Source organism: Propithecus coquereli, unplaced genomic scaffold (genome assembly GCF_000956105.1).
Source record: "Propithecus coquereli isolate 6110/MARCELLA unplaced genomic scaffold, Pcoq_1.0 Scaffold706, whole genome shotgun sequence".
Taxonomy (NCBI): Eukaryota; Metazoa; Chordata; class Mammalia; order Primates; family Indriidae; genus Propithecus; species Propithecus coquereli.
The window spans coordinates 277909-302472 of NW_012153130.1; the positions used below are offsets into that span (position 1 = coordinate 277909).

General features: G+C 60.7%; 1 pseudogene; it reads right to left on the minus strand.

Annotated features, from left to right (window-relative positions):
• Nucleotides 1-11175: 11175 nt before the first annotated feature.
• The window catches only part of LOC105823999, a 28740-nt pseudogene continuing 15351 nt past the window's right edge, over nt 11176-24564 (minus strand).

Genomic DNA, 24564 nt, shown 5'->3' on the forward strand with positions numbered 1-24564 from the left:
ACAGGACCCAGCCCCACTCCGTGCCTCCCCTCCTGGAGCACGGGCTACAGGTGTCGTCTGTATCCCAGGGGAGACTGTGGGTCCAAGAGGGGCCACAGCTGACCAGAGGCCACGGCGTCCAGTGATGGCACCCCTCAGTGAAGAGGGTGCCCATCCTGCGTCAGACACTGCCCGTGCCTCTACCACGTGCCAGTGCCCAGTCGGGTCTGGGGACTTCGGGAGAGCAGATGCAGCCCACCCTCCAGTGCTCAGGTCCAAGGGGTGGGGGACAGGATGCTGCCCACGAGAGGATCATGGGGAGGGAGCAGCTGTGACAGGCCTGGCTGAGGCAGCAGGGCAGGCTTCCTGGAGGAAGCAGTGATTAGGCTGAGCTTGGAAGACAGAGCAGGCTTTGGGCGAAGGCCAGGGGATAGGGAGGAGCTGGGAGATGAGACCAGAAGCTACATCTGGGGCCAGGGTGGCCTCTCAGGGGCTCGCTGTCTCTCCCCCTTTGGCCTGAAATCGCAAGTCTCTTTAGAGCCTGTGGCCCCAAGGACCTCCATCTGGAAAGGCTCACTGCCCTGCCCCACCCCAGGGCCCCTCTGGGCCTGACCCACAATCTCTGCCGAATTCCAGCCCTTAGAAAACCAGCCCCTTATCGCATTGTCTGGCTCTGGCCCTTCTGCTGGGAAGTGGGGCGGGGAGCAGAGGCCTGCAAGGGAAGGAGAGAGGGGAATGGGAGGCCAGGGGCTGGGCAGGGGGCGGCTCTCAGGGGAGCAGGGAGAAAGGGGCAAGCAGATAGGCCCCAGGCACTTCCCAGCCATGGCAGAGCCATGGCAGAGCCACAGGTCAGTTTGCAAAGCCTTCCCTCTGCAGCCTCCTGTCTGTGCTCACAGCAGCCTGGGCGGGGAGGTTAGGAGGATCCCAGGCCTGAGGACCCCACCCAGGTGACACAGCTGTCACCGAACCGAGCCTTTCTCCTCCCAAAGCAGAGCTGTCTCCCCAGAGAGGTGGCCTCTTCCTGGGGTGACCCCTTCTGCCAGGTCCTCCTGCCTAGTCCCCAGGATACCTGGGCCAGCCCTGCCTTGCCCGTGAGATCTGGCAGCGTGGAGCGGGCAAGAAGGGTGGGTGTCATGGGAGAAGGGAGGGGGCCTCTGGGTACAGTGAGGCATGTTTGGGGGAGACTAGAGAGACCATGGCTTGGCCTCTGGGGGGTCGTCTGGGCTTGAGCATTTGTGCATGTGTGCATATGTGTGTATGTGTATGTGTTTGTGTGTGAGCATGTGTGTGTCCCTGGCTGCATCTGGGATCTGAGGGTTCCTGCTGGTGAGTGAGGGACAGGCCACAGCTCCCAGGCTGGGGCGAGGGGGAGCCTGAAGTCCCCTGTGAAGCCGACTCTACTTGGCCTCTGCCCTGCCAGCCACTGAGATGACACCTTCCTCCCCCTCTCTCTGTAACTCTTCCCAATAGGAGTGTGTCTGTCACCAGAGGTCATGGGGTCATCTCCTACCCGATTCAGGCCTGCCCCTCCCCCACCAGCTGCTTCCTTCTCCCCCCAGCCACTGCCCTTGGCCAGGCCACCTTGGGCTCCTGCCTGGGCCTGGCCCCTGCAGCCCAGCAGTTGCTCCCAAACTTCTGAGCTCCACATCTGTCCCTGGGTGCAGTGGGGCCTCTTGCTGGGGCTTCCTCTGTGGGATCCGGCCCCTCCTGCCTCCCAGCTGCCTGCCCCGCCCCCACTCCAGTTCCATTGCGACATTTCTGTTCCCCGAATGTGCTGGCCCCTTTCACCTCCAGATCTCTGCACCTGCGTTCCTTCTGCCTGGAAACCCCCAACCATTGGCACGCGTCCCTGGCACCACCTTCTCGGTCTTCGGGTCTCAGCTGAGACGCTTCTTCCTGCAGGAAGCCCCCCAGCCCCAGCCCAGCAGGGGAGGGAGGTGGCCCTCCTCCTGGGGCACCTACAGCGCCTTTTCTTCCCTCTGCCCGAGGGTCACAGCTGCGTGTTTACTCTGACTTCTCCACCTGACCGATGCTCTAAGCATACAGGGGCCAGATGCCCTTGTCCTTTGGTGTGTCCCGCGAGCCTGGGCCACAGGACTTGGTAAATATCAGCTCAGTGACTGATGAGGAAGGGACACATGGCCTAACATCCCTGACCTCAGGACCCCCGGCCAGCGTGGATCCCTCTCTTGCGGTTCCCTGTGCAGGAGGACGTGGGGCCCTTTCCAGCGTTCCAGAAGGCGCTGGCCCTGCCTCCACCTCTCCTGGGAGGAAGGTCCAGAGGTCTTCAAGACAGCCCCTCCCCAGTCCCTGGCCTTCCTGAGAGATCCCTTTGCCGCTCCCCAGAGCAGCAGGAGAACACTGGGCAGACTTGAGGGGGGCTGTGGACACAGTGCAGGGTGGGCTCCCTGGCACACGCCCAGGCGCAGGCTCTGGGTGTGGGCACACACTCACGCGGCTCCGAGTGAGTTCAGCGTGCGTGTGCGTATTCCTGTAACGCCGGGCCGCTGGCAGGAAGTGAGCGGTGGGGAGGCTGCTGCTGGGAACCCAGGGCTGGCCCCGCTGAGATAAAGGGAGGCAGCAGATTGGAGCTGGAGATAGCGGCCCTGGGTCCTGGTAAACAGGTCGGGGGGTGGGGGGGGGAAATGTCCTTTCCATCCCATCCTCTTGGCCCTGTGCCTGCAGGATCTATAGGGCGCCGACCTGGGCCCAACCCCAATAGCCTGGGAGTCGGGGAGAGCAGCTCACACCACCACCATCGTTCCCAGCCTGGGCCTGGCGGGGCACAGCAGTGGGCGTGCACTTGGCCCACGTGGGGGCCAGTCTGGGTCAAGGCCATGTGTGCTGTTGGGAGAGGTCTCCTCCAAGCGCCTGCACCTCCCCCACTGGGAGCCCCCCGGGGAGGGAAAGCTGACAGAGGCATCTCCTCCCAGCATGTCAGAGGGTCGCTCTCAGCGCTGTCTCAGGAAATCCCGAGTGATGTGTCATTGTGAGGGTGGCAGACCAGGAGAGAACGGGCTGCCCCCCGGCTGGGCGTGGACAGCCTACAGACTGGCTGCGGTGGGCCTGAGGGTGTGGGAGCCGGGGAGACCCTGCACTGCCGGGCTGGTCATCTGTTGGCGAGTGGCGGTGCAGGCCGGGGCCAGGCAGGCTGGGAGCTGCGCACGGCGGGCACCCAAATACACTTATTTTTCAAAAGGATTACGAGGTAGCCCACGCATGCAGAAAAGCACATGAAGCGTATTTGTGCAGTGTTACAAATAAACACGTGTACAATGAGCTCCCATATCGTGGCCACTCATATCAAGAAATAGACCATGGCCGGGATTCCAGAAACTTCCTTCCCATGCACAACTGCTCCTCTGCCAGGACTTAAAGCTGCCCTGACTTTATGACCATGATTTGCTTTTCTTTATGGTTTTACCGCCTTGTATGTATCCTCGATAATAGTTGAGTGTGGCTTGTGTTTGAGCTCGGCTGGCCAGGCGGGGCACCGTCCTCCTGCCGTGGCCATGTGGAGTCCCCTGCCGCGAAGCACCGTCCAGTAAGTGACGGGTCACACTTACTTATACACGCTGTGTGCCAATCCTTGATGGGTACCTGTGTTGCAAAAAGTCTCCCCTTTCTATGGCTTGTCTTTTGACCTTCGTAGAATTTTCGATGGATTAGAAGCTCTTCATTTTATGTGGTCAAATGTATCGTTCCTGCCCCACCGTCATGACGAGGCTCTGGTCTAAGGACTTCCTTCCCGCAGGTCGTGATGATGTTCTCCCGAATTATCTCTTAAGTGGGGGAGGTCCTCCACACCGCCCCACTCTGGACTCTCAGAGGGGAGAAGTGGCCCCTCTGACGGCGGTGGCTCGCCTGCCCCCGGGGACTCTGCACTCGCTCTGCCCTGCCTGGGGGGGACTCTGCACTCGCTCTGCCCTGCCTGGGGGGACTCTGCACTCGCTCTGCCCTGCCTGAGTCACAGGGCCAGCGTCAGACCCGGGATCAAAGGTGACTTGGCCTGAGGAGACGGGGAGGTGGGAGGTGGGTTTGGAGAAGGCCTGGTCAGAAGGGAAAGGGACCCAGGGAGGCAGGTGACACCGTGCTGGGGAGACAGAGGATGAGCACTGGCCTTGGGCAAGGCCTGAACTCTGCTGAGCCTCAAACAGCCTGATGCAAACTCAGCCCCAAGGTGTGCTGTGACACCCCCCACCTGCACTGCCCCTCTCTCCTAAAGGTGGGGGGACCAGGACCCCTCCCCAGACACTGCAAGGCTGGGGCTCAGCCTTTTGAGATTGGAGGAGCTGGGTCAGGGTCCAGCCCCTCCCACACGGCATCCAGGCTTTGGGGTCCAGTGGCTGGGGACACAGGGAGCTGTAGGCCTTAAGGGCTTCTCAGGGCCCTCGAGGGGTGCCCAAGGGGCAGATTCGGAGTCTGGGAGCCCTTGGGGAAGGCCCAACAGCTGGGTGGGTGGGGCCTGGAACCCCAGGACCCACTGGGACTGTAACCCCAGCTGGGAAGCAGCCAGCCTGCCAGGAACCGCGGCTTGGGGTGGGGGTGGAGAGGACCGTGGGGAGCCCAGCAAGGCCAGGGTCTCCCTCCAGGGCCTTCCTGGGAGGCTATAAACTGTGGTGTGCATGGCCACGGAGCGGGGGGCTTGGGGACTGGGCCCAGAGACCCTTGGGACCCCCCATCTTCTCAGGTGCCCCCATCCCGGGCTGAGACCAACGCACCCCCTGCTCTTTCTGCCCCATCTGCTCCCCCCACCAGGGCCACCAGCCCGCTCGCGGCTCCGGCAGCTGGGTGCGCCGGCTCAGTTATTTACTGCTGCAGCTTCCTCCTCCTTCCAGGAACTTGTCCTCCAACTTCAGGCAGCTCTGATTAGGCAGCGAGACCTCTAATCTCTCGATCTCGTTTACCGGCATCGACCTCTCGCTTCCTGTTACCCGGCCTGGACTGTGGCACGGGGTCAGCTCTGAGCCCGCTGGGCCCTCGCCTGTTCCTGGGGCCTCTGTTCTGGCCCCTCGGCCCACCAGGCGGGGAGGACAGAGGGGTCAGACACCGGGCATCAGGCATGGCGGCCAGCTGGGGGCAGGTCCAGTTCCACAGATGCTGGCCCTGTGCTAGGCACGGAGGACCCAAGGGTGAGCAGGCTGCAGGCTCTGCCACTGGGGCTCAGAGTCCATCAAGGGGACAGTGCTCCTTACTCTGCCCCTCCTGGCCTGGCAGAGTACCCACGGGGGACACCCTTCCCTGCAGACCCCCTCCTCCCGCTCCTACAGCCAGCAGGGCCAGAGCTCTTGAGGGAAACAAGGACAGGGAGGGGAGGGGACGGGCACAGATGGGAGCTCCTGGGTGGGAGGTGGCGCTTTGGGGTCTGCTGCTCTGGAGACAGAGTTTCAGCCTGGGCGGCCTCCTGATGCCCCCAGAGGAGTCCTGGCTTCCCAGGGTCACAAGGGAAAGGCTGCCTGGCCCCCACCAAGGGCGCCATCCAGGGACAGGCAGAGCCTCCCTTGTCTATGAGCAGAATCCCAACGGTGGCTCCGGATGCTGAGCACCTACTGTGCGCCCCGGGGACGCAGGCTGTCCCGTCGGCCACGGAGCCCAGAGATGGGATTTCAACACAGGTGCCCCAGCGCTAAAGAGCATCCTCCTCTGCTCCCTGTGGAGGAAGTTTTGTCTTCTGCTATCTTGTCCTCCGTCCCCGGTGCCACAGAAAAGTCTAATCTCTTTCCCCCGGCAGCCCTGCAGAGGCTGGAAGGTGGCCATCGTTGGGGGTACCCTGAGCATGCAGGGCTTGGCTCCCCAGCTGTGACAGGACAGAACAGCTGGGATCAGGAAAAGTGTGGTCTTCTAGTAGCAGAGCTGGGGGGCTTTGGAAGGAAGGTTGGAACTCGAGGCTGAGAGACAGATCCAAGAGGGAGGCACCCGGGACCCCACTGTGGCGGGCGTCCGAGGGCTGTCCCGGCGACGTGGCCTCCAAAGTGGGACACGCAGGACAACCCAGTGTGGCGGGGAGGAGGATTTTGTACTTAGTGTTTAAATCTTATCCTTTCAAAATGCCTACCTTTTGTGCATATTTTATAATGCAAGTAATGATTTCATACAGTCATGGAAACTTATAATCTATAAATAACTATGCATATATCATTTTTATTGGAGGGTGCATGATCCAAACAGCGCGAAGGTTTGAAGGTCACTGTTTCTTACGTCTCATGATTTCTGACCCCGGGCACTGCCCGCTGAGCCCGGATGCAGGGTGGCAGGATGAAGGAAGGTCCCGTGTTCGGGGAGGGCCGGCTGCGGCAAGCTGGCCTGGTGGGGGTCACAGGCGGGGCTCAGGCCTCTCTCTGCTGGGCACTTGCCCCACTGGGAGTGGAGACAAGACCGGGCTGGCCCTGGCGCTGGGCTGTGGGAGGGGCAGCCCAAGGCCGGGCCCTCTGACGGGGCTCAAGGACTCCCCGCTGGGGACACGAGGACCCCATGCAGAACTGGCACCTGCTCAGGCCTGTCCATCTGTTGACCAGCCCTGGGGTCCCCGGGAGGGGCCTCATCTCTGGAGAACTTAATTACACAAGTGTCCGCCGTGATCCTGCCAGGGCCGGGGGCAGAATGCAGTCCATGCCGCACACGCAGTGTTCCCGCTCTGGTGGGCCACTTGCTGCGTACAAGATACCAGCAGCCCGAGAGTTAGGTGCGTGCCCAGAGTCCTTGGTGAACAGAGATGAGTTGCCGCTGGGGAGGGAAGATTCCAGCAGAAAACTCCAAGGTCCTTAATCCACTCACCAGGCAGTAGCCACTGGACGCTACTGGGTTTGCCAGCCGGCGCTGGGGCTGGGGTCAGAGGCTGTCTCCTGCTGAGCAGAGAGGACCCAGGATGCACCGCCAGGACAGTGATGGCACTTCTCTGGTGAGGAGGCTGAGACCAGGGAGGTGCAGGGACTTGCTGGTGAGTAGCAGAGCAGGATTGGCGCCCACGCCTCACAGGTCTCTGCTCCCTGAAAGGGCCCGCCCTGGCTGCATGTGCCCCCGGTGTGAGGGGCAGTGCTGGTGGGGCCTCGAGGCACCCTCCAGCCTTCCTCCTCTTCTGCCCTGGGAGCAGTCCCATCTGTTTTTTAGCCTGTCTCCTCCTCCAGGAAGCCTTACGTGATAGCCACCCTCCTTCTCTCTGTTTCCTTGGAGCTGCCTTTGTCATTGGTCACTTGCCGGTGTCCCTCACCATGACTGTGGGCTTCTAGAGGGTGAGACCTGTGTCTTCATTCTCGGGATCCCTGCACGGGCTTCGAACATAATGGGCGTGTAGGAAATGCCTGAATGAATGGGGATGAGGAAGCTGAGAGCAGAGGGTTGAGAGGGGCTTCTTTCCGAGATGAGGGGTGAACTAGAGAGATGGCCAGGACTGTGCATGGGGCGGCAGCCCCCCAGGGGACAGCTCCAGCAAAGGCCTGGAGCGTGGTGTGAGCCTGACCCACCGGGGGGCCCCATGGGCCAATGGACCTGGAGCACCAGGCAGAGAGATGGGCTTAGACATCAGCAGGGAGCCCCGGCAGGTCCCTGAGGGGGGCTTCACAGGGCAATCCTGTGGGGACCTCCTGCAGGGGAGGAGGGCCTGGGGGGCAGCTGCACCCCCCAGGAGTTCTGCCAGAACTTAGGACAAACACTGGCCTGGAACTTAGAGTTCATTGGTTCATTCATTGGTTTATTCAATAAGTGTTTATTGGTGCCTAGACCTTGCCTGGCATTGGGATGGGGACTCTGCCTGGGGGCTTGGCCTGTGGGGGGTGTGAGGGCCACTCCACTGTGGTGCTGGTGTCCCCACCCAGCCCTTGGCTCAGAGCCCCTCTGCCACCCTCTCCCTGCCCGCTCTGAGCTGAGCTGGGAGCCAGACCCCCTCCAGGAGCCAGGGGGCCTCCGGTGGGGTGAGGGGGTGGGGGTGGGCTTCCGCTTCCCCGCCTGGGCCCCTGGCAGGCAGCGGTTCCCGGAATGGGGGTTTTAAACTTTTCTTTTGTTGGCAAATACGCACGTGGTCTTAATTATTTATACGCTGCACTTATCTGCCCCAAATGTTTCATCGGGATTCGGCAGATCCCAGCGCAAGAGCTGCGGGCATGGGGGCGGGGCGGGGACGCTGGGGGGCACAGGGAGGCCACAGAAGCGGAAGCTGGGGTGTCCCCCAGATCAGCCTGGCAGGGGGCTGACTTGGTGGTGCGGGAAGGAAGGAAGGATGGTTGGGTTAACTCAGGCACTGACAGGGCTGGGAAAGGGCGCCTGAGCTGGTGCCTGCGGGCCGGCCCCTGGAGCAGGCTTCTGTCCCCGCTCCTGGCTCAGGACCATGCCAGAGACGGGGCACCAGGCCAGAGCCAATTCTTCTGGGCACGTCTCTGGGGGCACTGATGGAGGTGGGGGACTCACTTTTCTCAGCAGCAACGCGGAGGGCCTTAAGAAGGGCCCTGGCTCTTTTCTGGTAGGGTGGGGGAGGACAGAACCAGTGTGACCTTGGAATCCCTCACCTGTTAGCATTCTAGCGCTCACCACCCCCTGGAGACGTGAGTGGTCTTTTCCTGCCCATTTTATAGATGAGGAAACTGAGGTTCACAGCAGCATCCTCAGCCAAAGGAACAAAAGGAGCTCAGTGGGCCAGGCTCCCCCCCCTCTTTCCCCCACCCCAGGTCCCTGCTGGGCAAAGCCCCTGGAGATTCCTGGAAGTGAATCTTCCCCATTGGGGCTGGGTTGGGGTGAGCTCTTGGGTCCCCCTACATCCCAGACTCCCTCGGTTGAGCTGGGCTGTGGTGGGGAGTCTCATTCCTGGCATCTGACTTTCCCCCCAGGCCAGCAAGTAGAGGCTCTCTCCCGATGTAAAGCTCTTCTGAGAGGGAGATTCCCTGGCTTCCTCCCAGGGGTGGGCAACCGCCTGGTAATCAGCGCATTGATTAACTGCTGGGTACAGGGAGAGGGGCTGGGGGCGGGTGAGTCAAGGGCCCAGCCCTGGGGAGACGTTACCCAGAGAGGCGGGAAATCGGTAATTCTGTGTTGGGGAGGGTCTCCGTGCTTCTCCAAGACAGCAAGGACCCGTGGGAGGCAGCCGTGGCGTCCCCCAGGTGCCAGCAGCCTGCTGGGCCCCCTCGGGCCCCTGGAAGAATCGGTTCCCACCAGCCAACCTTTTCCCACAGCCAGAGTTGCCATGGTGACCCCCTCCCACCTTCAGCTACAGCTTTTCCAGTAAAACCACTGCAGAAATCCATACTTCCCGACAGGCTGCCGGCCCCCACCCCCACTCTGTGCGGTCTTGGAGCTGCTGGGAGTTAACCCTGTGCATGCCAGTGTCTGCTGTTTGGGGGACAAAGGGGAGGGACAGCCAGCAGTGGGGCCCCTGGGCTGGAGAAGAGGTAGACACAGGCACGGCCAGCTGCCCTGTCCCCCAGGGCCCTGCAGAGTGGCTGGAGCAACTCCAGGAAGTTGGAGTGGAGAAGAGACGCCAGCGCTGACGGAGGCCCCTGGCCAGGGCCCACGGCACCCGCTGTCTTTGCAGCCTGAGGCTGCTCCCTGGTCCCCAGGCTCCGGCCCTCCAAGAGTGACTTCTGCTGCCTGTGTGGGGCATGGGACCCTCCCCAGCCCGGCCTGCAGCCACCACCCACCGGCCTCTCCCCTCTTCCCCCTCTCCCCTCCTGTCACGAACCTCTTTCCTGGAGGCGGAGAAGGCCCGGCCCCAGCTCCAGTGCCCCTGCTGCCCCCAAGGGCGGCTGCACACCTGGAGCCCAGCTTTGTGGCCACGGGTCTGCCCTGATGGGCTGTCGGACCCCAGAAGTGGCTGCCTGCTCAGAGTCTCCGAGACTGCCCCCCACAAAGTGGGGATATTGATCTGGGCTGCTTACACAGGGAGAAGAGGGTGCCCCTCGGAGGTCTGTCCTGTGGAGCTCCAGGGACAAAGCCAGCCAGGCCTCTGTTGGAAGGGTCCCTGGGGACACGGGGGCTTCAGGCCCAGGGGGCTCAGCTTTGCGGCCCAGGCCCAGGCCCAGCCTCACCTCTACTGAGACGGCTGAGAGCTGTGAGCGGAGAGATGCTCTAATTGTTCTCTCTGTAGCCCAGGATGAATAATTGAGAGGTCTTTGAAGGGAATTAATTAGCCGCTTATTGACTGTAAATGCTTTGCTGCAGACGTTAAAGGCTGAGCCTGCGTGGCCGCTTGCAAGGAGACATTCCATTCACACCCACCTGGTCCCTCAGTGACCAGGGCTCAGCCTTTGCCTGGGACCTGCTGCCTTCTCCCCAGGAGGGAGCTGGTGGCTGGGCCCCAACTTGGCACCCTGCTGCGGTTCTGCCCAGACCTCTGGTACAGGGGCGGCACCCCTAAGCCACAGCTGTGCTCCATCTGCCTTCCAAGGGGCAAGATGGGGACGCCTCCCCACCAAGGAGTGGGATGGGGCACGTCCCACTACTGGGGCACTCCACCGCCCCCCAGGATAGACTCAAGTCCAGGGACGGGGGACGTGTGGGTTGGCTCTGGCCTCGCTCAGTCCGGCCCACCTACTGTGCCCCAGCCCCTTTTCGGGAACTAGGAGTGACAGGAAAATAAGAAAGCGTTCCAGCCCTCCAGGCTGGTGGGGGGTCGGACATGTCAACATCCCTGGTGGGGCTGAGGCTGCAGACAGGGTTGGGGCGCTTGGCAGGAAACGCCAGATTACTGGCCGGTACCAGTAATTAATAATGGTAGTAAACACTTCTGCAGCGGGCCCTGGTTGACGCGCTCGAGACGTGCACACTCTCGTCCAGTCCTTCCACCCTCCCCGTATAGACCCTTGAACGTGGGGTGTGGGCTTGTTCCCAAGCCAGAACAGAGCCTCAGGCCAGACCCTGGCACAGATAAAGGTTTGTTGAATGAATAAACGAGTGAAGGAACACATCGATGTGAGGGAACTGCATGGCGGGGCGGGGCTTACACCCCCTTTGCTTCTGGCTCAGGGACCTGTGCTCTGATGTGTCCGCCAGTCCCAGGAACGCCAGGGTGGGAGCAAGACGCCAGCGGCCATGGAGGACTCGGCCACGTGGGGGGACAGCAGGAGATGGGGCCCTTGAGAACCGGGCCCAGGGGGCACCGTGCCTCCGTGGCCTCAGGGGCGCCAGTGAGGAGGGAGAGCCGGCGCCGGCAGGCACGTCATCGTGGCCGGGCAGGGACGACTTGGGAGGGGAGCTGGTTGGAGACCATTGGTCTCAGTCCAGCTGAGCCACGGCAGGCCTGGGCTGAGACTGCTGAGATGGGGCATGGGGAGGCTGTGACAGCTGTGACAACTGGGGGGGGGGGACAATGGAACCGGTGACTCGCAGGTCTGGGGATGAGGAGACAGAGGAGTCGAGATGACCCAGGTGTCACCTGAGATGAGGATGCGCATCTGCAAACAAGGGAGGCGCCAGGAAGCACAGGGACTTGGCTCCTGCCCGCCAGCGGAGCGCAGATGGGTGCCCGCTTCCACGCCGCCCGCGCTCGCCCGTGGAGGCTGCCTCGCGGGGGCCCATCGGTGGGCTCCCTCATCCCCTCCCTTCTGTTTGGCCCAGCAGGGGGAGGCACTGGCAGAACATGGGGGAGGACAGTGCAGTTGGCCGTGCAGGCGTTTATCCCCCTGGCCACCTCCCTCCCAGCCCGCAGCTCCAGGGGGCAGCCCCCTCCGATCCTCTTTCCAGGGCTGTGGCCGGGTCAGGGGTCCACACCTCCAGCCATCTCATGGTCCTGTGAGGTGGGGTTATTGCATAGCTGACTTAGCTGGGACTTCAACAACTCCCGAGTCACCAAGTCACTAAATGTCAGAGCAAGACTCGAGCCCGTGTCCACCAGGCTCCGTATTGCTGCGGACGCCCGTCGGTTCATCTGCCTCCTCCTCTTCCTCGCCTCTGGGAACGGCTCCTTCCCTCCCTCGGCCTGGTTATGGGTGGGAGCTGACGGACATTTCACTCAAGGGCTCCACAAATCCGAACTGGAGCTGAGAAAGACAAGCCAGTCTCCCTCCAGGTGGCCGAGGCGGGGCACATAGCACCCAGGTGCTGGCCTCTGTGCTGAGCACACGCTGGACAGGGGAGGAGAGGTCTTTTCCGGAGCACTGAGTCCGAAGGAAGGAAGCGGCTGAGAGCTGAGGGCTCATTGCTGCCAGTGGTGCACGCGGTCCTTTTGTTGCTTGGTGTCCACGTACCATTTCTGCTTTGGAGGATCTCAGGATAGGACGGAGGCGGGCGCTGCTCCCTCTCCCAGGCACTGACCGAGGACCCGTGGGCATGTGACCAAAGTGACCAATCAGATACTTCCACCTGGGTCTTTGACTCTTGAGAATGAGATGCCAAGGTCAAGAGTAATTTAGGACTGTCCACGGGGGCGGTGGCAGGGTCCGACAACACGCGGTGGGTGGCCGGCAGGGCTAGCTTATGCAGGCCAGTCTGCCCTAACCATTACACCCACTGATTTTTTTTCTGCCTGAATTAACGAGAGAGCGCCTCTGTGAGTCACAGTACGGACTAGTGACTCCCCTTGGGTTCCACAGAAACTCCCTGTATCAGTCAGCGATGTCCGTAATCAGGCTGCATAGCAAACAGTCCGCAGCCCCGGTGGCGTTCAACAGTAAGCATTCACTTTGCTCGTGTTTCTGCTTCTCCGCTGGGTTTCAGCAGGTCCAGGCTGGGATCAGCTGGGCTCGCTCTGGGCTGCGAGTCAGGTCTGGGTTTGCTCCACATGTTTCTGAGCCTTCTTGGACCAGCAGGCCGCCGAGGCGTGTTCTTGCTGGGGCTATTTCTGCAGTGCAAGAAAATAAGCTCACTGTGCAGACGCATTTCAAGTCCATGCCCTGTGCACCCACAGCCATCCCATTGGTCACAGAGTCTCCCTCTGTCACCCTGCATGGAGAGCAGTGGCGTCATCACAGCTCACTGCAGCCTCCAACTCCTGGGCTCAAGCGATCCTCCTGCCTCAGCCTCCCCAGTAGGTGCGCACCTCCATATCTGGCTAATCTTTCTATTTTTAGTAAAGACAGGGTCTCGCTCTTGCCTTCAGGCTGGTCTCGAACCCCCGAGCTCAAGCGATCCTCCCGCCTCGGCCTCCCAGAGTGCTGGGATTACAGGCGAGAGCCACCGCGCCCGGCCAAGTTTTTTTTTTTTTTTTTTTTAACGTTTTCTATTGTGGTAAAATGTCCATAACAAAATTTGCCATTTTAAATATTTTTAAGTGTACAATTCAGTGGCATTAAGCAAGTCACATTGTTGTGCAACCACCATCCATCTCCTGAAATTTTCGTCTTCCCAAGCTGAAACTCTGTCCTCTTTAAACTCCTCGTTAGTACTCCCCACTTCCTCTCCCCTAGGCCTGGCAACTCCCTTTCTAATTTCTGTCTCTGTGAATCTGATGACTCCAGGGACCTCGTATGAGTGGAATCACGCAGTGTTTGTCCTTGTGTGACGGGTTTATTTCCCTTAGCACGATGTCTTCAAGGTTCATCTGCGTCACAGTACGTGTAGGAATTTGCTTTTTAAGGTTGGGTAATATTCCGCTGTGTGCATAGACCACCTTTTTTTTTTTTTTTTTTTGAGACAGAGTCTCACTCTGTTGCCCAGGCTAGAGTGCCGTGGCATCAGCCTAGTTCACAACAACCTCACACTCCTGGGCTCAAGGGATCCTCCTGCCTCAGCCTCCTGAGTAGTTGGGACTACAGGGGCACGCCACCACGCCCAGCTAATTTGTTCTATTTTTAGTTGCCCAGCTATTTTTTTCTATTTTTAGTAGAGACGTGGTCTCGCTCTTGCTCAGGCTGGTCTCGAACTCCTGAGCTCAAGGGATCCTCCCGCCTCGGCCTCCCAGAGTGCTGGGATGACAGGCGTGGGCCACTGGGCCAGGCCAGCCTATTTTCTTTTTTCAATAACAGCTGTCTAAGGGGTGTGAAGCGGTGTCTAATTGTGGTTTTGATTTGCATTTCAGTCTCCCTCTAACTGAGGCTGGTTTGAGATGAGTTTCTGTTTCTCGTAACTGGCACTGGTTAGGGTAGATTTAGCGGCTGCAGCACGAGATCTGACAATAGTAGCTGTGGTTTGTGGAGTTTATTTCTCTCTCTGTATCAGCCCAGGGGGTGCTCTCCTCCCTCAGGGGACCCAGGCGGGCAGCCGCTCTGCCGGCTTGGTGTGGAGCTTCTGAGGTCGCTGTGATGGTCGCCACCTGGCCCCCAGGAAGGAGGAGCAGGAGCACCTTCAAGGACTGAGGGGAGGCAGAACTTTCCCTGCACCTTCCATCGGGGGAGTCTAATCGCAGGGTCACACCTGCTGCAACGCCCTCCCCTACTTTCGGAGGACAGAATGGGCTTTGGAGGGCGGCCAGCAGTCCCCACCACACAACTTGAACAGTTCTACCTGGAGAACCAGTTGCTTCTTCCATGACATTCTAGTCCCCGCCGCCGCATAGATGCAGAAATCCCAGAGGAGCGAGGACACATGGGAAGGTCGGGGCTGCTGGGAGGACTACGTGCTCCGCCTGCCAATGGGACCAGAGTGGGCCCTCGGTGGGAGGAGTCTGCAGTCACACGCACAGAGGGAGGCCCTCGAGATGCCATCATGGGACCCCCAGGCTGCTGTCACCCCAGCAATAGACAGGTGGACTCAGAAATAGCTCCCTCCCTGGCGCTCACCCTGCGACGCCGTGTTCCAGGGCCCGGATGCAGCCCCCCCAGCTAGCCCGGGAGACATGCAGGGGCAGCGGGCATGCCCTGCTCACCTCCGGGTGCTCTGAGAGCTGAGTGAATGAATAAATGCCGTGAGCTGGGCCCGTGGGTGCAGCTGGCTGAATGTCCACAGCTCTTGGGTCTGCCAGCTTCAGGAGCCCGTTAGATTAGGCAGAAACCCACGATGCTTACCCTTGGCCTCCGTGAGAGCCTGTGTCCTGACTGTCAGTGTCCTTGGGGGACCCTCAGGGGTCTTCTGTCAGTGCTGGGCCCCAGCCCCCCTCTCTAGCCCAGACGCCCTGGACAAGCTGACCCGGCCAGCGTCTGTGGGGCTCCCGGCCCAGCCCAAACCCCACATGGCTGCAGGACTCTCCAGCTCCCGGCGCCAGGTCCTGTGTGGCTCTCGCCGTGTGTGCTGGGAGCCCCTGTGGGTCAGGCTCTGTGCCCTCCACGCACCATCCGCTCAGCTGCCAGCAGCCTGTGAGTGGTGCTACTCAGGGTGCCCGTTGCAGGGTGAGGCCCGGATGTCAGGGTGCACCTGCCAGGTCACAGCCTGCCCCCTCCCCTGGGCCAAGGCTGGGAGGACTGGTGTGGGGAGGGGACCCCCAAGACCTGGACAGCCTCGGGGGGTGGGGGAAGCCTCCTTCCCTCTCCCCCAGGTGGGCCATTTGGAGGCAGATGGCTTCTTGGAAAGGGCGGGCTTGTTGCCCAGAAGGGCTGCGGTGGCACCTAAAAGTATGGGCTTCCTCCTGCTGGGAGGGCGTAGGGAAGGAAGTGGCCCCCACCCCCCAGGTGCCCCGTGTGCCGCTGCGGCTCGGCTAGACTTCAGCTCAGCCCTGCTCCTCGGCCTGAGCCCAGCATGTCCCATAGCCTCTCTGTGAAATGGGTTTGCCATGGATGTCACGGTAGAGACGGTACCAGGGGAGCCACCCGATGGCCCCGGGCCGGGGCCATCAGGTGGGGCTGTGCTCACACTGTTTCTTCTGCCTTTCTCGGCCACTTGCAAGAATAGGGATTGCTGGCGCCTTTTATGACCAATAGGGACACTGAGGCTTGCAGGTTCGGTCACTTCCAGTCAGGTCTGTGTGACCGCAGATCCGTGCTCAGCAGGGGGCCGGCCGGGCAGGGCCCTGGTGGCCCCTAAGCCTGGGTGTCAGAGCCCCAGTCCTATGAACCAGGGTTGGTCGTGGTGGAGCCTCTCCCCCCACAGACAGCCCTGGCAGCAGGAAGGCCCGGAGACGGAGGGGCAGAGCCAGCTGGGCGTGGGTGCCCACCCTCCCCACTTGGGACCTCAGAGCCACAGGAGCTGGGCACAGCTGAGCCTGTGGCGGGCTGGAGGGGCCTCTGGGGGCGGGGCTTACCAGCAGGCAGCTCTGCAGAGACCCCAGGAGGCTCTCCTCCCTCCCAGCAGTGACAGAGCGGGGGGCTGGGGCGGGGTGGAGGAGGCCTGCTCCCAGGTGCCAGCTCCGCCTGCAGCCAGGCCCAGCACCTCCACAGTCTCCCACCGGCTCCCCCCATCCAAGCTCCTCTTCCCCTCCGCTGTCCCTTGGGAGCCCCCCAAGTCTACTTTTTGGCTAACTCCTCCCCTGGAAGGGGAAGAGCTGAGCTAACGCAAGTCCAGACAGGTGCAGCAACTGCTGAGGTCGCACAGCCAGCCCTTCTTAGTGACAGTCAGGAAGAGAAACGAAGGCCACTGGTGGCTCCAGCCAGGGTTGGTGCAGCTGCAGAGGGGTCTGGGCTCACCCAGTGCCTGCCCTCAACCTGGCCACCAGCCCAGACATCTTCCCCGCCAGGGACACCTTCCCACCTGCAGTCCCTGTCGCCCGGGGGTGTGACCATGCCGGCCAGGCTGGGGCTGGGGGTGGGGGGGGGCGAAGCTGCTCCCTACCTGCCCTGAGGGGGGTGGGTGCCCTTAGGGAGGGTGAGAAAGGTAGGCAGATGGGGAGCTTAACCCGACCTCTGTGACCCTGCTCCACTCCGTCCAAGGTCAAGGCGGAGGGGGCAGGGCTGCCCTCTGAGCCGACACCCCCTCTACCCTCTCCTTCCTCTTCTCTCTCCTCGGATCTAGCGCTTGCTCCAAGGGGTAGGTGGCCCCCCACGCCAGCCACTCAGGTGCAGGGAGCCGTGCCTGCACTGGGGAAGGTCTTTGGGCAGGTTTCTGGGCTGCAGGGCGGCCCCACCTTTCCCAGAGAAAGGGAGAGAGTGGCGGCACCTGGGGTGTGAAGCCTCCACCTGCCCTCCCTGTGCTCGGAGCCCCACTCCCTGCCCTGCCCTGGGGAGCCGGGCCAGCACCCGGGACATCTGCTGCAGGGCCAGCGCACGGGGGCCCAGGGCCAGTCCCTCTGTGCCCCACCTTCCGGGCCCAGGTGGCTTCTAAGCCAGCGTGCAAAGCTGGCCCCGGCCAGTCACACTCCCTGCAGGTGAGAGGGCCACTCCAGCCCTGCTGTCACCAGCAGTGGCGGGGAAGCAAGGGCACCTACTGCGTGCAGGGACTCTGTGAGGGGGAGGTGCCCGTCAGCTTTCAGAGGATTTGATCCCCCCCAACAGGCAGGGAACAGGCCAAGGGAGGGGCACACTACCAACAGGTGAAGGAATGAAATAAACAGCGGCTGTCGCTCCTCCAGAATAAACAACGAGAGCCCTGCACATGGTGTCCGAGAGATGGCGAGCGCCGGAGGAAGCCGGCTCCTTCGCTCACTCATTCATTCAGTTATTTGGCAAATACTCACGCGGTGCCTGTTATGAGCCGGGCGTGTTCCAGGGGCATGAGATATCACAGCAGACGGAAATGCCTGCCCTGTGGGGCTGGAGCGCCCGCAGGGACAGCAGGTGCCCTGACAGGTGAGCGAGCGCCAGGCAGGAAAGAGAGGCGGCCTGCGGAGTCCAGCCTGCCGGAGGGTGGTCAGGCAGACCTGACCAGCGTGGTCCAGGACTGCAAGGTGGGGGCAGCTGGAGCCACAGCCCCGGGGACACGCTGCACTGTGTTTTCCAAACTGCCAGGAGGCCAGAGTGGAGGGAGGGCGGGATGCTCAGAGGTGTGTTTGTGGGGGGGGGGGCCTGTGGCTGTCGTTGGGCCTTTGGCGTTTGCCCATGAGGAGAGGGGTCTGGATGGGGCCGCGCGGGGGAGAGGCCTCGTGGCGTCTGGCGAGGTCTGGCGGGAGGGGGCAGAGCATGGAGCCGTCCAAGTACCCCAGGCGGGAGACGCCAGGGCTCCGGCTGGCAGTGGGGGTGCTGGGAAGTGGTTGGATTGTGGGCATCATGGACAGGGAGGGAGAGCTCTCCCCTCAGCTCTGAAGGCTTCCTGAAGATTGTCCGGCCAGCGGCGGGCGAGTAGGAGAAAAGGCGCACAAGATGTACCGTAGTAAGCACACGAGGGCGTGCAGGATGGTCACCCAGTAACCCAAAGGCCTCCACAGCCCTCTTCCTGGGGGAAGGGAGGTGGGGACTGTGACAATCTGAGGGGTGTCGATGATTTTTAGGGGGAAATGAATGGGCTCAATGCTCAGACAATGGTTAGTAAATAATCCTCCTGGGGACTCTGATGGGACCTGGGAACAGACAATGGTGTGGGAGGAAGTTTGTCTGGGCTCCAGGGGTGCTGTTTGATCTTCGGTCTCTGCCTGTTGTGTGAGTTTTAATCTCCCTGGTTAATGACGTCTGGGGAAGGCAATTGTGTTTCTAAGCAGATAGGGAAAGTCAGAGAACAACTTCGGCCTGTGCCCTGGGAGGGACAGAGGATGGAGAGGAAGGTCAGAGAGACCCTGAGGCTGCTTCATGTCAAAGCCCCGATTTCGGATTCAGGCTAAAGTTTTCTGAGCCCTAACAGTATGTTTTGGTGACACTGTTATTTTCCATCTTATTCGCTTGAAGGAGAAACAAAGACTTGTGTGTGTTTGGTGCTTGGGTGCCCGTGGTCGGGAGTTGGGGAGGGGAAGGGGCGAAGGGGAGGGGTCATTGTACTCTCCCTCGGGCGACTCTCTGTGGACCGCGGGTGCACAGCCCACCCAAACCGCCACCCCAACTAAGCTGACAGGTCCAGGGGCTGTTTATGTAAACAATCACCCAGGAGCTCCCCCACGGAGGCCCCCTTGGGGGTTGAGCCTGTTCCCGGGGCTCCCTTGGAGTTCGCCTCTCCAACTTCCTTCTGTTCTTATCGGTTTCCGGTGGGGGCCGGGAAGGGCCAAAGCCACCCCTCCTCTGAAAGTGGAAGGTTTTTTTTGCCGCAGAGAGCTCCTTGCTACTAGGCCTGGCGGATAAATGGGTGATCCAAACTGGATCATGCAATTTTTACTCGAAAACAAGCCCTGGCTCTTAAAGTCCCCAGGGCTGATTTTCACCCTCAGGTGCCTTGAGCTGGCTGGGAAGCCAGGTCTGCTGCAAAGCTTTTAGGGAGGGAAGGTGTAGCCTCCCGAGTCAGCACACTCTGCACCCGAATACAGCTGCCCCTGCAGACCTCTGCAGGACGTCACCCTGCAGGCCCCAGGAAGGAATCTGGACTCCGCAGTTCCCACAGGCCTCTACTCAGCTGTGCCTTGGAGGATCAGCTACTTCAACTCTCCTTTTACAAAACAGCGATCGATCGCCGTACCCTACTTCCCGTCACAGGTGCGAGGCTTAGGGAAACTCGGGCCTAAACTCCGTCAATGTCAGTGTCACCCGGTTGGCCTTTGTGCTGAACGATCAGCCCCAAGGCTATGGTTGCAGCCCCTGCGCACCCCTCCCCTCTCCCCACCTAGAGCCCTGGGGACCAAGAAAGCCCTGCCTGGCCAACTCCGAGCCCCCAGATACCCCCGGAATGCCAGCGACCCTTCCCTGTACGGTTCTCTTACGGGGGCTGGAGGTCCATCCAAGTTGCCAGATTTAGTAAAACAAACTAACAAACAAAAACCCAAGACACCTCCTTAGATTTGAATTTCAGGGAAACAGCGATCCGCACGTTGCCTGGGGTATGCTTATGTTAAAAATGTGCCCGTAGTTTCCCTGAAATTCACATTGAACTGGCATCCCGTATGTTATCTGCCCACCCTAGTCCTGCTCTCCCCAACTTTGCACCCACAAGGATTGTTTTCCTGCCCCAGGCATGAATTTCTCACAGATGTAGCTGCCTTTTGATCACCCTGTCTTTCCTGGGGCTGAAATGGCTGCTTCTTTTCGCATTTTATAGTTTTACCGTAGAGGCAGTACAAAAACCCTTGTCAGCAGGATGCCTGGGAATGTAGAGGGAAAGGGAACCATCCGTTTTATTTGTGTCTTCATCAGAGAGCTACAATGGATCCCCGATAATCCAGCGCAGTGTCCAAGTGTCGCCTGGGGTTCTGCAGGTGTGTACGCGGCACAAATGTGCTCACCGGTGTGAGGCCCTTTTGCAGCCACGAATGGAACATCATTTGTGTTTTGGGCCCAGCGGAAGCATTTCTCCCCAGTAACCCTGCTGCAGTAGGTTCTTGGTATTTTACAGCTGTTACTGCAGTAAAATTTATATTCTGCGGAATTATGGCAATATTCGTCTACTAATGGGATTATTATTTTTGTGTGTATTTTAAAGCCATGGAAATAAAATTTACTCCCAACAATACAGCTGCAATTTCATGTCCGTAAAACTGACCGTAAATAATAAACATAATAACGGAATGCCTGTAAACACATAAAACATCCTTCTCGGAAAGAGTGGGCTCCCCTCGCTGGGTCTGTCCCGATGGGGCCCACAGCGGGGAGCCCAGCCCGGCAGTTAGGTTCCTGCAGACTTCAAAAGGATGAAGCAACTTCTTCTCAGAGTTACTTAACATCTGGGAGCCTGAGCATCTGGCCTGTGAAATGGGAACAAAAAGGACCCCACTTGGAAGGCTACAGGGAGCACACTCCCACGGGTGGTCCCTGCGCGAGTCTCCAGGAGCTGCCGGAACAAAATACTGCAAACTGGGGGGCTTCAAATAGCAGAAGTTGATTCTCTCACAGTTCCGGAGGCCCGAAGCATGAAATCGGGGTGTCTGTCGGCAGGGCCGCCTCCCTCCGCAGGCTCCAGGGGAGAATCCGCATTGCTTCCTCCAGCCCCGGTGGCCCCAGGCGTTCCTGGCTGTGGCTGCAGCACTGCGTGCGTGCTCCCAGGTCTTCCTCTCGGTGTGTCTCTGTCTGCCTCTCTCCTGTCTCTTAGGACAGCGCCATTGGATCCAGGGCCCGTCCTCATGCAGCGTGCCCTGGCCTTACCCTGCCCACATCTGTGAAGACCCTTTTTCCAAATCTGGTCACACTCGCAGGTTCTGGGTGGACCTATCTTTTCGGGGCCAATTCAAACCACTGCAGCAACCTCATCGTCATCGTCGTCATTTGGGAATTAAGACAGGAAAGTCGGGAAGCACCGGCCCCAAGGACGGAATCACACGGGAGGTGCTCACGGGGCACCGTGACACGTGGCGGGGGCCCTCTCAGGCTGAGGCTGTGGAAACGCGGACACCCACCTGCCCGGTCCCCGCCTCGCTGCTGGACTAGAAGGGCCGGCGCAGGACACGTCCTCTGAGGGGCAGGGGCAGGGTGGGCGCCCAAGTTGGCCCAGCTTGGAGCATACAGGCTCATGCACGGCCCGACGGAGGGAGAAACGAAACGTGGCCCAGCCACACAGCGGAGCACCGTTTGGCCGTGAGAAGAAGAGAAGGAGCGATCACGCTGCGCGTGGATGAACCGGGAACGTCTCGCTCAGGGAAGGAAGGCAGACGCAAGGGGCCATCACTGTGCCATCCGTTACACGAATCGCCCCGAAGAGGCAAACTGCTGCAGACAGAAAGTGGGTTAGTGCGGTGGGGGCCGGGGGAGGGATGGGGCCGTGGGAGTGTCTGCTCCCGGGGACACAGCTTCTCTCTGGGATGATGAAAATGTCCTGCAGGTGACCGTGGCGACGGCCGCACACACTGTGGATGTAGTAAAAGCCGCCGAATTGCGCGCTTCCAGTGGGTGGATTGTCCGTCCCGTGACCTGTGTCTCCATAAAGATGGTGAAATGAAACGAGAAAGAAGACGGACTCCTCTGGTCCTTCCCTGCCTCGCCGAGGCTTCAAGCTGCCATCTCTGGAGAAGGTTTGGAACTGGCAGCTGGGAAAATCCGACAATGTCCCACTGGCTTCTCCTTCCCTCGTGGACGATGTTGGTGCCTTTTCCTCCATCAGGAAAGGAAAAGTGACATAAACCCTCCAAACCAAAAGGCCCCCCCGAGCCCATCAGGCAATCTCAAGAGAGTCACCTGCAAGGGATGGAAGGGGTGGCCACGGTAGGTGGCACCCTCTGAGCAGGCTGGGGACAGGGAGTCTCCTCTCCTGAGTGGGACCAGAGGCCCAGAGAGCATGGGGCTGGCTGAGGTCACCAGTGTCTGGGGCGCTCCCCCTACCACCACCAGGCCTGGGGTCCCTCCTGCGTCCCCCACTCCTCAGCCTGCTGACTTGCAGGGGGTGGCCCTGCCTTGGTATCCGGCGCTTGTGACACAGGCAGCTCCTGGGGCCAAGCGCAGGCCTCCTAGCTCAAGTCTCGGTGCTGAGGCCTGCGTGCTAACCAGCTTCCAGGCAAGTGGGGCGCCACAGGACCCCGGGAATTTCCAGACTCGCCTGACCTCAGCATTACCCGAGCTGCGTGTTCAATTGTAGGTTCTCTGGCTTCTCTCCAGCTGAACTCAGTGAGTTGGGAAGGGAACCTCAGAATCTATTGTTAAGAGGTGCCAGGGGCATTGTCATGACACAAAACGCCAAAGCTGTTTGCTCGTTCGTTTGTTCATTCATTCGTTCATTCATTGCATGCCTGCTCTGTGTGGGTGGTGACCCCCCTCCAGCCTGCTCTCTGCCCCCTCCGCCCACCAAGCGCTTGCCATGTGCTTCCTTCCTCCTGGCCGCAGGTCTTCCCCGCTCTGCTCTGACACCAAGGGCTGCAGGACGCCTTCCTTGCCGCACTTATCACCCTTGGCCAGCTCTGTGTGTGTGTGAGCCCTGGGCGTCGCCTGTGTGGCTACCCCCAGCCGTGAAGCCCTGGAGGTCCCAGGCCTGTGTCCTGCTCTGTGATTGCAGCCTCTGGTTTAGGCAGCAGCCAGCAAGTGTCCCACCCCTGCTGCTCAAACGAATGAAAGGACAACGGGCCACCAGTGTCCAGGCCCCTGGAGGGAGCTGGGAGCCCTTAGCCTTCGCTGCAGCCCAGGCTGGATGGCGAGAGGCTCCTGAGTCAAGCCCGCGTGAGCAGCTGCCACTCCTGGGCCGCTAGAGGGAGACCTTGGCGGCCTCTCGCCGGGCTAAAGCCGCGGTGCAGCCGCACAGCCGGGAGGGGTATGTGTGTGGGTGTCCTACCCTAGCACAGGTGTGTGTGTGTGTCCTACCTGGCACAGGGGGGCGTGGGCACTGACCTAAGCCCTGCACACACTGCCGGGCTGCCCGGAGTCCCAGAGGCGGAGAAGGGCTGTTCATCCCAGGGTGGGAGAGACTCGGATGCTGGGGAGGAAGCTGGGGGGGAAGCCGGGGGTGGCCCCAGGGCAGGGAGAAGAGCAGATGAGAACCGCAGGGTATCAATGGGGGACATTATTTAGGGCCTTTTCCATGCCTCGTGCTGGTCTAAGCATTCCGTGTGTTATGAGAAATAACCCTACAAAAGCAGGGCCTATTAATACAACATCCATTTCACAGATGAAGAAACTGAGGCCCAGAGAGCCTGAGTCACTTGCCAGAACAGGGGTCAGAACCCAGGGAGGGGAGCCCTTCCTGGCAGGAAGAGGAGCCACTCGAGGCACGGCCGGGTGTCTGAGCCAGGCTTCGGGGGCCTGTCGGCCTGTCCCCAGGCAAGTCCCTTCACCTCTCTGAGCCCTGCTGCGTCCTCTGTAAGACGGGATGGATGACTCCTATTTCTTGGGGTTATTTAGAGGTTTAACTGAGATGCAGCATGTGGAGGGAGACTACAGGAGCCGTGGCACGTGGCCACAGGGCCTTTGTGTATGCCATGAGGATGCTCCCCCTCACCACAGACTCCTCTTCCTCCCATGGCTGCAGGGCCAACTTCAGGGGCGTGCGACCTATGGATGCACACAGGTCCCCATGCTTAATGGTCTCCTGTCACCGACTTGAAATTCTTAATACTTTTTGGACAAGGGTCCTGCATTTTCATTTTGCACCGGGCCCTGCCAACGGCGCAGCCGAGCCTGCCCTGCAGTTTCTGGGGTTGCCCCATGTACTGCGTCAGCAGGTGCAGCAGGCAGCGAGCCCCGAGAGCAGCGGAGGGGGGCCCTGGAGCCCGAGCAGGCTGCACGCACCACTGATGTCTGTCACCAGCCCCGGGGGCTGCCTCCTCACAAGGCAGGTGGACCCTCCTTTCTCGGGCACACACTGAATTGGCCTCTGGATCACTTGTGTCCCCTAAAATGGAGCTGAAGGTCGAAGACCTTCAAGTTTCCCAGTTAGTCATAGCGGTGGCCCCTCAGCCCTTGCACAGTCCACTCGGGATTGTTAGCGGGGACCCCCGAGGCAGGGGTCTCCCCCAGGCTGCTCAGCCCCCACCACCCATGAGCGGGTGTGTCCGGGCCTCGGCCTAAGCGTTGCAGTGGGAAGAAAAGTTCTCACGCTTCGGAGCAGGAGACTCTCCCAGCTCCCCCTCGGGTCAGCAAACTCACCATCAAAGGCCATCTCGGGGACCCACAGCACCTGTGCTTCAGGCAGCCCGAGTGGGGATGTGTGGCTTTCAGGTTGCATCCTTTGTCCTTCACTCCTGGCTCCGTGCACCTGTCCTCTGGCCCAGTCTGCCCTCCAGGGTGAATGGCCTTTGGGGCAGGTGGTGTTCTGGGAACAGGCAGTGTCCTGGCCAATGGGGGGGCCAGAGCCGGAGCCTGGCTGGAGGTCTCCCCAAGGTCCATCCCAGGTCCACCTCGGCTTTCCCCAGGCATGGGGACCCTGTCAACAATTACA